Genomic DNA, 14,411 nt, shown 5'->3' on the forward strand with positions numbered 1-14,411 from the left:
TTTGAGTTCTCATCATACAGTTTTACTCTTAAAGCAACCGTCTAAATTAGTCTGTCCTCCCTCCCCCCATTTCTCCCTCCCTCTCTCACTCATACCTGCCATGTGTACATCGAAGGACTCTGCTTCTGAAAATCTTCAAGGCATCAAGCTTGTGGGTTTCATGATATGTAATGCTTTCCTCCCTTCCTCCCCCCTTTATAAGATTACTTCAAGGACTTCATTGTCTTACTCTCAAGGGGCTTACATGGGACTCTTTAGGAACACAGCTGGTATCTTATAAAGCGGGGGTCACTCAGTGAACAAATAATATCAACTATGTTCCAGGAACACAGCAGATAAACCTGACAGGTGTGGTCCCTTCCCTCATGGGGTTTACAGTTTGACAGAAAAGAGCCAGTAAATCTTTACCAGTAGTTGACTAGATAGTTACAATTAGCAAACAGTTATGGTAGAGAAAAAGTATAGGGCGATGTGGAAGCAGGTAAAGGGGACCCTAATCCGATCTGGAAGAGTCAAGAAAAGGCTTCTTTTCAAGGTAGTGATGTTTGTCCAAAGATGCATGGGGATTTATTATACATGCCATCCTCTCCTCTTCTTCCTTGCCAAGTGCTATGTTTAGTGCCTGTAAACTGCAAGTGAATTAATCTATTTCTGCTTTCTTTGGGTGGCTTTAGTAATACCCCCCCAAGAATTAAAATGGAAATACATTGCTACAGTTGATTAACAACTTTAAGATGGAACACTATTTCAATCTGAAGAAACATTCTTAAATAATCAGTCCTAAGAACAACACACTTTGCCTGATGGAATGAAAAAAGCTGACAAATCACTGGAACATTAGCTAATTCACAGGGTTTGTGGAATAGCGTGGGAGTTCAGCTGTGTCATGTCTTCCATGTACAGCAGGGGAATATCTGAAGGAACAAAGGACCTTTGCTAGCTAAGGTTTGCTCTCTAATAACTAGTCTTTAAAATAAAAATTAATCTGTTTTCCAACTTACAATAAAATGTGCCTCAAGCACAATGGCTTTTGTAATTTGGAAATGCTCCACGTTTAACTGTTAGGTAGAGCCTGAGATGACTATGACAAATAGGAATATTCTTTGAGCTGTTCAATCCCCTGAGATAATTATGGCTGTTCTTTGGCCAGATGGTGACTCTCAAGTCCATTAGACTTAAAAACAGAGGCTTCTGTGGAAAGTCACTTTCAATGCATCAGGTTACTTAGTGTTTTTATGTAGCTGTATCTTGGCCATCTCCTGATGGTAGAGAATTTGTTCCACAAATCTGGAACTGTCTTCTCTTCAGCCCTTATCAGATGCATGGCTGAGGGATATGGAAGTAAAGGATGGATTTCTGGTGCAGTTGTGTCCCTGAAATGAGCCAGACCATCAGAGCTGCTTATTTGTATTACATTGCCTTGGCTTCCTACTGAAGAAACGCTAGAGAGCTATGCTTCAGAATTTATTGAGGGTCATGATGAAAAACTATCATGTGACATGGTCTCCCTGGTCTGTGCTATCGCTCATTGCCTCTTGTGTACAGACCTGCAGTGAGCATGTTAGACCTAAGTGTCAAGAAGAGCTTTTTTGCCCCTGGGGAACAAAACATGGTTCCCCATTCCGCATCCTCCCAATACATGCAGATATGGAGATACTCACACTCTGAGTTTGGAAAATTTTGTCTTTTCTCTTTTTTGCTCTAGCTGCAAAGGAACTGAGAGCCAAATATGTATCCCAGTTTTTGTCATGTTTTAAGACTTAACCAGTACACCCAATTCCCCCTGTTCTTTCCTTTCTATTTTAGTTAGTTAACAAATATGGATAATGCATACTATATGCCAGGTGCTGTTTCTAAGGTCTTTATAAATATTAACTCCTTCACCCCTCTTAAGGACCCTATGAAGTTAGTGCTGTTGTTATCCCTATTTATAGATGAGGAAACTGAGGCACAGGGATGTTATGTATCATGTCTGGAGTCCCAGAGGTGCTGAGTGTGGCGATTCCTTTAACTGGGAGTGGGTGAGATGATATTCAGTCACAGGAAACACACCCGTCCTCCTCCCACTGCTTCTTGTGATCAAGAACCCCCGGTCTCTATTTACCTGGCTTTCTGATTCTATGTTACTCCTTTTACAGGAATATTTTACTTTGTAAGTTGTATCATTTACTTTATTCCTTTATGAAGTGATGCATGGTATATATACTTCAAATTAAAATAAATGAACTTCCGTGACACACTTTTAAATGGGTCTTCTCTTAACTACTTCAGGATGTGTACAGAGTGTTTGGAGTAGTCAGCATGAATTTGCAGTCTAACATCCACCCCCTTTACCCATCTCCTTTTCAACAGGAGCACACATTTTAAGTCTGACTAGATGAAAAAAACTATAAGCTGACAATGTTGTCAGTATCATTAATACCATGTTATAAACAATTATAAATGTCCACAGACTTAAGTTATGGCCCAGGAACCACTATCTGCTCTTCTTTAATTTGACTTACCCCTGCTACCTAAGAAATAAACTGTTGCCGTGTTTTATGAGCTACTTTAAGTTTCAGCTTCTCCCAACTTGACACTCTGGGCTTGTTTCTACATACCGCTGTGTGTAGGTACATGAAAAGCATTGGACCTTCGGGATGTGTGTCTTCTTGAGAAATCTCTCTGTTAGCCCAGTTCTTACCTTATCAGGTATTTATCTAAGCTAACTTAACTCTTGACCTTATAAATAGGCAATTGAATTGATCTTTTTGATAGAGTAGCTCAAGTTGGAGGATGCAAAGATTAGCCCATGAGATTATTGGTGGGTGTTAACGGTGCAACCAGTGTCCCTACAGGCAGAGACAGGAATGGTTTGGAGATACTTTGAGGCCATATTTTTAGGCACCTTTAATATTAAGAGGCACATGTACTACCTGATTGAATATGAATATACATTAATTTCTACTAATAGTACCTCAGTGTTCCAGAAATGGCTTAAATATGGGGAACCTCTGAAGGGTCTCAAGTGAGAGTAAATTTTTAGAAAGATCAGATTTTCCTGTGGAAAATCAGGAGCAGGAGAAGATTAAGGCAATCCAGGGGAAACACTGTGGTGGCTGGAAGTAGGGTCAGGTTAGTGGCAGTGGTGGGTGAAGTCAAGAGAGAGGTAATGGCTGGAACGAGGTCCCAAGTGAAATGAGAAAGACATTCTCTGAGGGTGGGGAGGTCTTTTCAAAGGAGTGAACATGGCCCACTGAGAGTATTGTATGGTATCTACAATGTAAACTAACTTGCTTCCTATTATGGGCCTTATTGGAACGTAGCATTGTTGACCAGTTGAAGTTTATTCATCTCTACCCGGCATTTCAGATATACTTACGTTTTTTAATTTTAATTTTTGGCCACGCCGAGCGGCTTGTAGGATGTTAGTTCCCCAGCTAGCGATCGAACCTGGGCCCTGGCAATGAAAACACCGAGTCCTAACCACTGGACAGCCAGGGAATTCCCTTGTTCTTTAATTTTTATAACAACTTTATTGAGATGTAATTCATACCATAAAATTCACTCTTTTAAAGAGTACAATTCAGTGATTTTTAGTGTATTCACAGAGTTGTGAACCATCACACTATCTAATTTTAGAACATTTACATTATCCCCAAAAGAAACCCCATACACATTTTTTTTTAATTTATTTATTTTTGGCTGCATTGGGTCTTTGTTGCTGCACGTGGGCTTTCTCTAGTAGCGGTGAGCGGGGGCTACTCTTCTTTGCGGTGCCCGGGCTTCTCATTGTGGTGGCTTCTCTTGTTGCGGAGCACGGGCTCTAGGTGTGTGGGCTTCAGTAGTTGTGGCTCGTGGGCTCAGTAGTTGTGGCCCGTGGGCTCTAGAGCGCAGGCTCAGTAGTTGTGGCGCACGGGCTTAGTTGCTCCACGGCATGTGGGATCTTCCCCGACCAGGGCTTGAACCCGTGTCCCCTGCATTGGCAGGTGGATTCTTAAACACTGCGCCACAGGGAAGCCCCAGAAACCCCATACACATTGATGTTCACTACCAATTCTCTTCTGCCTCCAGCCCCTGGCAATGCTCATCTACTTTCTCCATACCTACTTCTCTCAGAGGTATGGATTTGCCTCTTCTGCACATTTAAAATAAATGGAATCATGCGATATGTGATCTTTTGTAACTGGCTTCTTTTATTTAGTTTTATGTTGTCAAGGTCCATCCATGTTCTAGCATATATCACTCTTTCATTCCTTTTTATTGCCAAATAATATTTTATTATATGGATACACCACATTTTGTTCATCCATTCATCGGCTGATGGACGTTTGAATTGTTTCCATTTTTTGGCTGTTATGAATAATGCAGAATGAACATTTGTGCACAAGTTTTTGTGTGGACTAGGGCTTTCATTTTTCTTGGGTATATAACTAGGAGTGACACATTCGTTCTTGAGTCTCTTCCAACAGTTGAGTATTTTTGGTGAAAGTGGGATCTCAGTTGAAAATCGGTTTCTGGTTGCGGATATGTATGTATATGCCCTGTAATTGTTAAACATAGATTTTAATGAAATTTGTTAAGCATTTAAAAGGTATATATACATCAACTACCAAATATCGTGTGTGTGTCTTTGTGTGTGTCTGTGTGTGTATCTCAGTCTATACTCTTAGGATATTCATAGGGTGGTTCTGTGAATTGTAAACCTCTGGAAAATGGTATACATTTTACTTCCACCCACCAGTCAAATTTCAGCTACTTAAAATCCATTGAAAGAGGAGAGGGAGAGATGAATAGGTGGAGCATAGCGGATTTTTAGGGCAGCGAAACTACTCTGATACTTTAATAGTAGATACATGTCATTATACACGTGTCCAAAGCCATAGAATGTATGCCAGCAAGGGTGAACCTTGCTGTAAACTGTGGACTCTGGGTGATTATGATGAGTCCATGTAGATTCATTGATGGTAACATATGTACCACCCACTCCGTGGGGGACGTTGATAATGGAGGAGGCTATGCATGTGTGGGGAAGTATGGGAAATCTCTGCACTTTCTGCTCAATTTCACTGTGAATCTAAAACTCCTCTAAAAAATAAAGTCTATTTAAAAACCCATTAAAATATCACAGCAGTTGTGTGTATTTCGAAGGGAATCCTCCACCATTTTGTTTGAACCTGACAGATTATGCACCGCACAGCAGCCTGGGTTTCGGTGACACTGAGTTTGCCTGTGTAGTGGCAGTTCCTCACCTGCTCTGCAAAGCCCTCGGTGACCTGGCCTCTGGCCTCTGGTCTCCGCTGCACTTCTCTATTCCTGAGTTTCAATGCTCCATTGCCTTTCCATTCTCTAAACCTGCCTGGCTCATTCCTGCCTCAGGGCCTTTGAACCAGCTGCTTCTTTGACCTGGAATGCTCTTCTTCCATGTCCCACCCCCCATTATTATTAAGTCTTAACTCAAATAGCATCCCCTCACTCCCTAACCACTTGCTGTAAATCAGCCACGCCAGCCTCGCTCTGATTCTGACTGACTTCTCTCAGTGGCATTGATCACAGGCTTCTTTTATCTGCTTGTGAGCATCGTGACGGGAATCCACCTACCTTCCTTGCTCCACCTCTGAACAGGTGTGTCAAGTATTAAATTAATGTTGGTGGAATGCATGGCCAAGTTGCTTTTCTCCCCCTGAAATTCTGGTACCTGTTAGAGCCAGTGTTCTCCCCTGACTCTTCCAGGGAGGGCAGTATCGTAGAACTCATCATTTCACCCTCACCCCCAGAAAACCAGCAAAACATAACAAAGCATCATTCTTATTTAACCTCTCACTTTCTCTGCCTTTTAGAGCTATTATCCTCTGCCCCTCCCACTCTTCGCAGAAAGGATCTGCTACAAGACTGAATGTGTTCACTGCTGCGAGGACCAGGGACCACAGTGGGATTTGCTGTGCTGCCGTCTGCAAACAGTAGGTTGGGTGCTTCCTGGTGCTAGATCATAAGTGTGATTTGCATCCGCTGAAGGTTGGTTGCCTACCAGTTGTCCTGCAACTTCTCGGCTATCTTCTCTTTTCTAGTTAAGACATTTCGAAAATGCCTTAACTCTGAGAATTTCTATTTTATCCTCAGGAGAGTTTTAGATTTCAAGCTGTTTCAGGTGAGTGGATGTTTCCTTACTTGTTGGATTGTTGTCTTAAATGACAGCAAGAGAAATAGAGGTGACACCAAAACTTCCTAACCTCTTGGCATGACTGTCAAAATACGGCACTCAGTAAATGCCTCAACTGTGCATTAAGAAAAATTAGTGGCACTAAAAATCTTCAAAGAAACATTGGTCAGCTGTGCACCTGTTCAACAACATTACTGAAATGATTACTAGCAAAGTTATTCTGTTTCTGCAGTTTTTAAACTAAGGTCAAAGAGATGTGGTAGTTATACCCATTCTCTTCCCACTGAGGAGGAAGGAAGTTTTCACGTTCATGATTCACATTGTGCAACTCAATTCACTGTCTAAACTAATTTGAATTTAATTCCTAGGATAATTTTACTCTTGAAAATAAAAATAGGAGTCGCATTTTTAATGCACAAGATTTTCTTTTTCTTCTCTATAGCTAGGGCACCTTAGGACCGGGGCTCAGTTGACTCTTATGATAGCCATTCTTCTTCATCATTACTAGTTAGTGTGGTGTTTGCCTAAAAAGCCTTCAGCCCAAAGATGGAACCCAGGGCCATGTAATTCCAAGTTAATTAAAAATAAATTTTTATGAATATTTAAGAGTCACTGTTGAGCCCAGCATTCCATAGGCGTATTTGTTTGTCTTCTGTAAAATTCAAAATAATTCTAAGAATGTTGCTAGGATTAGAATGCCCATATGGGCCGATACTAGGAATGACAACTATTTCTGAATATTTGACCGCAGTGATATCTCTCCCTTTGTCTGATAGTGTCTGTCCCATGGAAGCTGGGTAAAGAAAAGAATTCATGTATTCAACAAATACTTACTGAACAATTTCTGTGGGCCAGGCTCTCATTTCAGTGTTGCGAATGAGGCAGTGAACAAAGCAAAATTCCTGCTTTCATGGAGCTTTTAAAAAGCCCCCAGATAGGGCTTCCCTGGTGGCACAGTGGTTGAGAATCCGCCTGTCAATGCAGAGGACACGGGTTTGAGCCCTGGTCTGGGAAGATCCCACGTGCCGCAGAGCACCTAAGCCCGTGCGCCACAACTACTGAAGCCCATGCACCTAGAGCCCGTGCTCCGCAACAAGAGAAGCCACCACAATGAGAAGCCCGCGCACCACAACGAGGAGTAGCCTCCGCTCGCCGCAACTAGAGAAAAGCCCGAGCGCAGCAACAAAGACCCAACACAGCCATAAATAAATAAATAAATAAATAAGAAAAGCCCCCAAATATCCTCAGCAAACAAATGGGAGAAGGGAGGCGCAGATAACTTGACTGACTCTCAGGTGTCCTGGGAAAAGCTCCTTCTAGATGGCAGACAAGCACAGATGAAAAGGAGAGAGTTGGAACCTGATTTGGGAAATAAGATAAAGCAATCTTAATGCTCTAGTTTAATCACTGCAAAATAGAGAAGCTTATTAAAACAATAAGCAAAAAGCAGGTGCCAGGGTGATGTGACCTAGGCTTAGAAAAGAAGGGTTACTTTTCAAGGAGATCATTTTACTTCATTTTTTTCAGGTTCACAGATTCTGCCCAAATTCTGTCTCCACCACCCCCTCCCAGCCTCAGCTATCAGTGCCTAATGCAGCCTTCCAGAGTATCTCTGTGCACAAGTATGACTTCATATTTGCCCCCTTCATAAAGTAAACGATAGCAAACTATACTTTTGAGCAATGTATTTTTTTCTCCTGATATACGTAGGAAGGTTTAACAAATCAGTACAAAGAGAGTGTCCTCATTCTTTTTTTTCTTCTCTCAACAGTCACAGAGTAGTCCATTGTATGGATGTACCACAATTTAAATAGTGACCTATTGATGCACATTTGGGTTGTAGCCAATCCTTGCTCTTAAACAATGCCGCAATAAATAACTTTGTGTGTAGGTTATTCTGCACGTACACAATTATATGTGTATAAATTTGCGAAGTAGAATTGCCAGTCATAAAGGATGTGTATAATTTTGATAGCTGTCTTGTCAAATTGCCTCCCAGAGGGGATTTATCTTATTCTCACCCCCTGCTAGAAACTTGTGAGACTAGCTGTCATTTGGGTCTGGATTTTTCACCAATCTGATAAGTTAAATGGTTTCTCACAGTTTCAGTGTAGGAATACTATTCATTCAGAATTTTCAATGGCATTTTTTAAAAGAAAGTGCCCAGAAAAGTAAACAAGACTAGAATTCAGCTCTTTTTATTATGCAAAAAAAAGGACACTAAAGGCCATCTTAGCTCTTCTACTATGTAAGTTAAGACAATGTCCACGTTAAAAATGCTGCATTTTAAATACTGAAAATATACAGGGTTAAAGTGCTTCTTAGGCTCATGATGTACCTAGGTGACCTGCTAAGAGTAAGACCTTTCTCCTATAGTTTGGTCCTGTATGGTAGCTAATTGAAATAGAACAGTGTACAGAAATGAATTAACACAGCAGGTCTGAGACTGCGCTCCTTAGAAACGCCCACTTGCAAGGTTGGCCCTTGACTGGTGGTGCCTGGTAACTTAGATTGGAGGAGGGTTCCCATCATTTCCTAGTAAGAATGGTGCACTGTGCCTGGACTGTTCATGCAAACAGTATGGTTTCTGTTGAATGCCTGCTTGCATTCTGGGAGTGTAGAATTTAGGTACATGCCTAGCAGAAGGTTCCTATGTGACCAGCCCTAATGAAAACCCCAGACACAGAGTCACTAATGAGCTTCTCTGGGAGATGATATTTCACAAGTGTTGGCACAACTTCTTGGGGAAACTAAGCACCACCTGTGTGATTCCACTGGGAAAGGACTCTTGGAAGCTTGCTCCTGGTCTCCTCTGGACTTTAGCCCACGTACCTTTTTCCTTTGCTGATTTGCTTTGTATCCCTCTGCTGTAAAAATAGCCATGAGTACAACTGTATACTGGGTCATATGAGTCCTCCTAGTAAATCATCAAACTGGGAATGGTCTTAGGGACCCTGACCCAGTCAGCTTGCAAAGACTTTAATATTCTCTCTGTCTATATTGGTATTAGTGGTGAGCGACACAGATATTTTTAGCATGCAGTTAATTGACCTTTGACATTCTATCTTGACTCCTAGTCTGTGTTCTATTGTAAAATGTGCTTCAGAGTTCTAACTGTGATTTAGCATTTACATCTAACAAGTGGAGGCAACAAGAAGGCGGCTGGATATTGGAGAGTTTTTTTTTTAATATAAATTTATTTATTTACTTTTGGCTGCATTGGATCTTTGTTGCTGTGCACGGGCTTTCTCTGGTTGTGGTGAGCAGCGGCCACTCTTCGTTGTGGTGCACAGACTTCTCATTGCAGTGGCTTCTCTTGTTGCAGAGCACGAGCTCTAGGCGTGCGGGCTTCAGTAGTTGCGGCACGGGGGCTCAGTAGTTGTGGCTCGCAGGCTCTAGAGCGCAGGCTCAGTAGTTGTGGCACATGGGCTTAGTTGCTCCGTGGCATGTGGGATCTTCCCGGACCGGGGCTCGAACCTGTGTCCCCTGCATTGGCAGGCGGATTTTTAACCACTGCACCACCAGGGAAACCCCGACATTTATTTATATTCACAGTGGTGTTTGAGGGTGAACCCCTTCAATTCTGAAGCTACTTGTATTGTGGTATCAATTCTTTCAGGTAAAAAGACAGGTATATGTAAAAGTGTAATAGTTTTTCTGGCTTGAAATATGGCCCACCAAATGAGTCAACCCTCTGGTTGCCTGAAAAAAATTCCTTCTTTGACTATGAGGTCAGAATTAGTGACTCAGGGCTGTTCAGGAATATATAAACTATGAATTCGTGAGAGAATTAATTCTTATAGGGATGGCAAGTAACTTCCATGACAGCATATAATTCCAATTCACTTTTATATGTAAGAATCCTGTAATTGCTTTTTGTGTTAAAGCTCTTCTTCAGAACTCAATAGAAAAAATAATGTAGCCTGTATTTCAGCTACAAGGGATCTGTAGATTCTGTGCACAGCATAGTGGCCTTTGAATTCCCTGACTTGAAAAGAATTGCAGGAGCCTCTGCTCCCAGTGACATGGGAAAGAACAGTGGCAAGATTAAGCATGAAATCAATCGTCTAGTGCTGGGAGGAGTTCGCACCGAATAAATATCTGTCCTGCGTCTGACTGTACCTGTGCCGCAGTCACCTTCCTCCTGCCAAATACAAACAGGTTACTAGGCAACAGGAGTGATTCAGACACTCTAAACATCTCACCACAGTGAAATGTCCATCTGCAAGATTTCCAGGAAATGCCCTTCTTGTAAGTCACTGGGGAGCTAGATAAACATTCACACAGGCACCGAAGGCATCAGATGACCCAGAGCTAGTAGCTGTGGGTTAAAATGTAGGGCCAGCTAATATCTGGAAGGAAGTCACCTCGCAGGGCAAACACAGACTGTTATCTGCATGGTAACTGTGGGAAGGAAACATGGAGGAGAAAAAGGTGAAATCTCTCCCCAGAAGGACTCATGGGGAAGGAAATCCATTGCTCTTAGGGGGAGAAAAAAAAAAACACATTCCAGATTGTTAAAATAGACCAAGATCTCAGAAAACCTAGCAGAGTGGCTAAGATTGCCTGGCTTCAAATCCCACCTTTGACCACTTGCTGGATTTCTGGGTTTCACTTCCTCATGCCTCACATGGAGGTGATAATGGTACCTACCCTGTAAGGTGGTTGTACATATTAACATGTTGATATTGGGGAAGCTCCAGTGCCTGGTATCATAAGCTCTGGGGAAGTATAATCACGTCCTCCATCCTCCAGGCAACTCCCTAAGTAAGGGGTGGGGGCAGAATTGTGTAGGAATGAAGGAAAACCCAAAAATAGGTGAGAACTTTTCAGGGATTTATCTATTCTTTTTATCATTTTGAGAACTGCAATTATATAAATTATAGCATCTTTTAAGAAACGTCTCCAAGGGTTTTCAGCATTACATACTTTGAAAATTATTTATATATTGATGAAGTACATCAGGATTATGCAGGGGGAGGAGGATATAATCATGGAGATTGCTTGGGGGTTTCCAGGGTATCAGTAATATTCTGAAACTATGTATGGGTTTTTGCTTTACTATTTTTTATACTTGATGTTTTATCCCCCTCTTTATATAAGATATATTATAATTAAAAATGCAGTCACCCAAAGTAAAGCACTCTAAGTTGGGTGAAATTTTGGGGTCTTGTATCCCATATGGAAATTATAATTATGCAGATCCATTATTGACTCCTTTAGAAAAAGAAAGGTGCTGGTGGTATTTTGGAAAAGGGTGAGATAGAGCTGGAGTCTTTCAGTGTGTGAACTGACACGTTCATTCACAGCCATTCTAGTGCCTCTGAATGCCAGGCCCTTGGCTGGTGGCCACATTGACACAAATCAGACGTGGACTGTCCTTGCACCTTCTAACCCAGCAGAGGAGATACCCTGTGTAGGCTGCAAACTACAAACTGTAGGCTAGACTAAAGAAGAGGGAGGAGCATAGGTAAGGGGAGAAAGGCATGGCATTGAATCCCAGTCTGATCTTTTAAGAGTTCTCACTTCCCTTGAATTTATTTTTTGAAGGGAAAGCAGAACGTTAGCAGATTGGATTGAGAATATGTTGCTGCACGTTGGGCTGGGCTAGTGGCCCAGCAGTGCCGGGGTGACTTGAGAGAGTTGTGAGATTAGGAACCGTTTCTCTTCCTGAATTTGTAGTCTGGTTCTGTCAGGTGGGGATGCATCCCAGGGAGGGATCCACTGTAAAGTCAAGTGAAAGAAGGGGGTTAGAGGAGTGCCTCTCAGGGTTGTCTCAAGAGCTCAACATACTAGTCCGTGGTGCAGCGCTAGTTCCTGACACCATTTTATTCAATAACCATACAGATTTCTTTATTACTGAATTAGCAGCCAAATGACTTAAGGTTAACTTTTTTTTTTTTTTTTAATAATGAGAGCCTCTGGGAACTACAGTTTTGTCTTTTTGTTTTTTTAATTTAATTTAATTTATTTATTTATTATTTATGGCTGTGTTGGGTCTTTGTTTCTGTGCGAGGGCTTTCTCTAGTTGCGGCAAGTGGGGGCCACTCTTCATCGCGGTGCACGGGCCTCTCACTATCGCGGCCTCTCTTGTTGCGGAGCACAGGCTCCAGACGCACAGGCTCAGTAGTTGTGGCTCAGGCCTAGTTGCTCCGCGGCATGTGGGATCTTCCCAGACCAGGGCTCGAACCCGTGTCCCCTGCATTGGCAGGCAGATTCTCAACCACTGCGCCACCAGGGAAGCCCAAGGTTAACTTTTAACTCTCTATAAAAGGTAAGAGACAAATCCATTTAACTCTAAAATTTCTCACTTTCCCTAAAGCCACAATGTATAGTGCTTCATTCACTGAATTTAGCATTGAAGGTAGCATTGTTTTATATTGAGTCTTATACCTTGAATAACTTTCTGAGTGTAGAATATTGATTTTGGGAAAATGCTTTTTTTTTTTTTTTTGGCCATGCCGCACAGCATGTGGGATCTTAGTTCCCCAACCAGGGATTGAATCCGTGCCCCTTGCGTTGGAAACATGGAGTCCTAACCACTGGACCGCCAGGGAATTCCCAGGGAATGCTTTTAAGTTTGACTTGTTTTATAAAGAACCTAGAGTTTTCCCATTAATTAATTAATTATTCAATAATTAATTATTGAAGGATAATTGGTATACAGTAATATTATATGTTACAAGTGTGCAATACAGTGATTCACAATTTTTAAAGGTTATACAACATTTATAGTTATTATAAAACATTGGCTATAGTCCCTCTGTAGTACAGTATATCCTTGTAGCTTATTTTATAGTTAATAGTTTGTACCTCCCATTAATTTAGATTCTCAGTCTTTCATCAGGAATCTTTGTTATTTGATGGAAAACAGTATTAACCATTATTCATAAGAGCTTACTGAACAAACATAACTTATTTTCAAAAACACAAGAAGCCATAAATAATGCCTCAAATGATTCAAATGAACTTTGATGGAGTTGACTCACTTTATTTGTTGCAAAAATGTTTGCAGTAGGAATTTGTTATTTTAATTAATGAAGTTCTAACACATGATCAGCTGCTTTTCCAAAGTTATTTGTTCCTCTGCGTGTGTGTGTGTATGTGTGTGTGTGTGTGTGTGCATGTGTGTGTGTGTGTGAGAGAGATGTGTGATGTTAAAACTGGAATAGTCTGCTACCCAGAAAAAAAAATCAATCTAGGATTGCTAATCCTAATTACCAGAGAAATCTAGTCTTATTTGACTCTGTAAATTGTCTGCCTTTAAACATTAATGCTAGTAGAATAGGTAGTTTAACTCTTCAAATCAAGATATACAATTTCCAGTTACTTGGAATATTTTTACTTCTTAATTTTTAATATTTCATAAAAGGCCTTTTAAAATATAGTTTATACTAATTTGTATTATTTCCTAATTTTGAACCTGCATCCACATAGTGGTCAGTTGGTATAGTAAAGAATAATACTTGATTCTTTTATATCCTTTGGTGTTTTTCCCTGAGCTGACTCAATAACTTTCTATTTACCTTGCATCTAATTAACCACCTCTTATTCTATGGGCTAGGACCTTTCACTTCAACCTTATGAAATTAATTTTCTTCAGTTTTAATGTCTTATTTCTTCTCTATTTAATTAACCTGAGGTCAGAAGCTCTTTGTTAAAATCTTATTTAATTGGCTTCAATCATGGTAGGAAAGGGGTTCTGCATCAGGCCCCCCGCAAAAGTCTTCTTACTCCATACAGATGCCCAAATAGTGGATGGAACCTAATGGGTGATTCTTCCATGAATTTATTTCCCTTTTCATGTGGTCTGTTCTGACAGGATGACTTCTGACACTGAGAAATAAAGACATAAGCTAACCATTTTTAAATTGTAATATGCCAATGGCCAATCATTTAACACAGTCCCCTATTTGAAAATGTGAGACAGGTAAGGCAGAAGAAACTGAGGACCAAGGGGAATGCTTTAATTCTCATCAAGTAGTAGAGTCAAGGTTAGAACCCAGATCTTAGGATTCTAAGATGTTACCATGCACGGTTGACCTGTATTTATTTTTTTTCTGGTAGTAGCAAGGGCATGTTTTAGGGGCCATGGTTATTGAGTGAACTTTTGTTGTTCATTGTTTTAATAAACTCATATGGACCTGTTACCCATAAATTACCTGCATCAAGCTAATTAAAATGCCACAAAATTTTAAACCTTTGAGAGAATCGATTTCTCACCCATAGGACCAATCTCGTGGTGTTCTGAGCACTAAGAGGAAATACCTAG

The 14,411-nt window shown here is 41.0% G+C and overlaps 1 protein-coding gene across 14 annotated transcripts in view; it reads left to right on the plus strand.

The window, feature by feature from the left end:
• The window catches only part of SGMS2 (sphingomyelin synthase 2), a 102,295-nt gene that overhangs the window by 28,325 nt on the left and 59,559 nt on the right, over positions 1 to 14,411 (plus strand). For 6 of the 14 annotated variants that reach the window (XR_009008333.1, XM_057546512.1, XM_057546511.1 and 3 more), the window contains exon 2: positions 5,820 to 5,939. The exons of 4 other annotated variants lie outside the window; for them this stretch is intronic. The gene's annotated coding sequence lies outside the window, so the exon portion shown is untranslated. Of the gene's footprint in view, positions 1 to 5,819; positions 5,995 to 6,108; positions 6,128 to 14,411 lie in introns of those variants that run through there. 4 more of the 14 variants (XM_057546517.1, XM_057546513.1, XM_057546515.1 and 1 more) reach the window with 4 other exon arrangements.

This window comes from Balaenoptera acutorostrata, chromosome 5, assembly GCF_949987535.1.
Source record: "Balaenoptera acutorostrata chromosome 5, mBalAcu1.1, whole genome shotgun sequence".
Lineage (NCBI taxonomy): Eukaryota > Metazoa > Chordata > Mammalia > Artiodactyla > Balaenopteridae > Balaenoptera > Balaenoptera acutorostrata.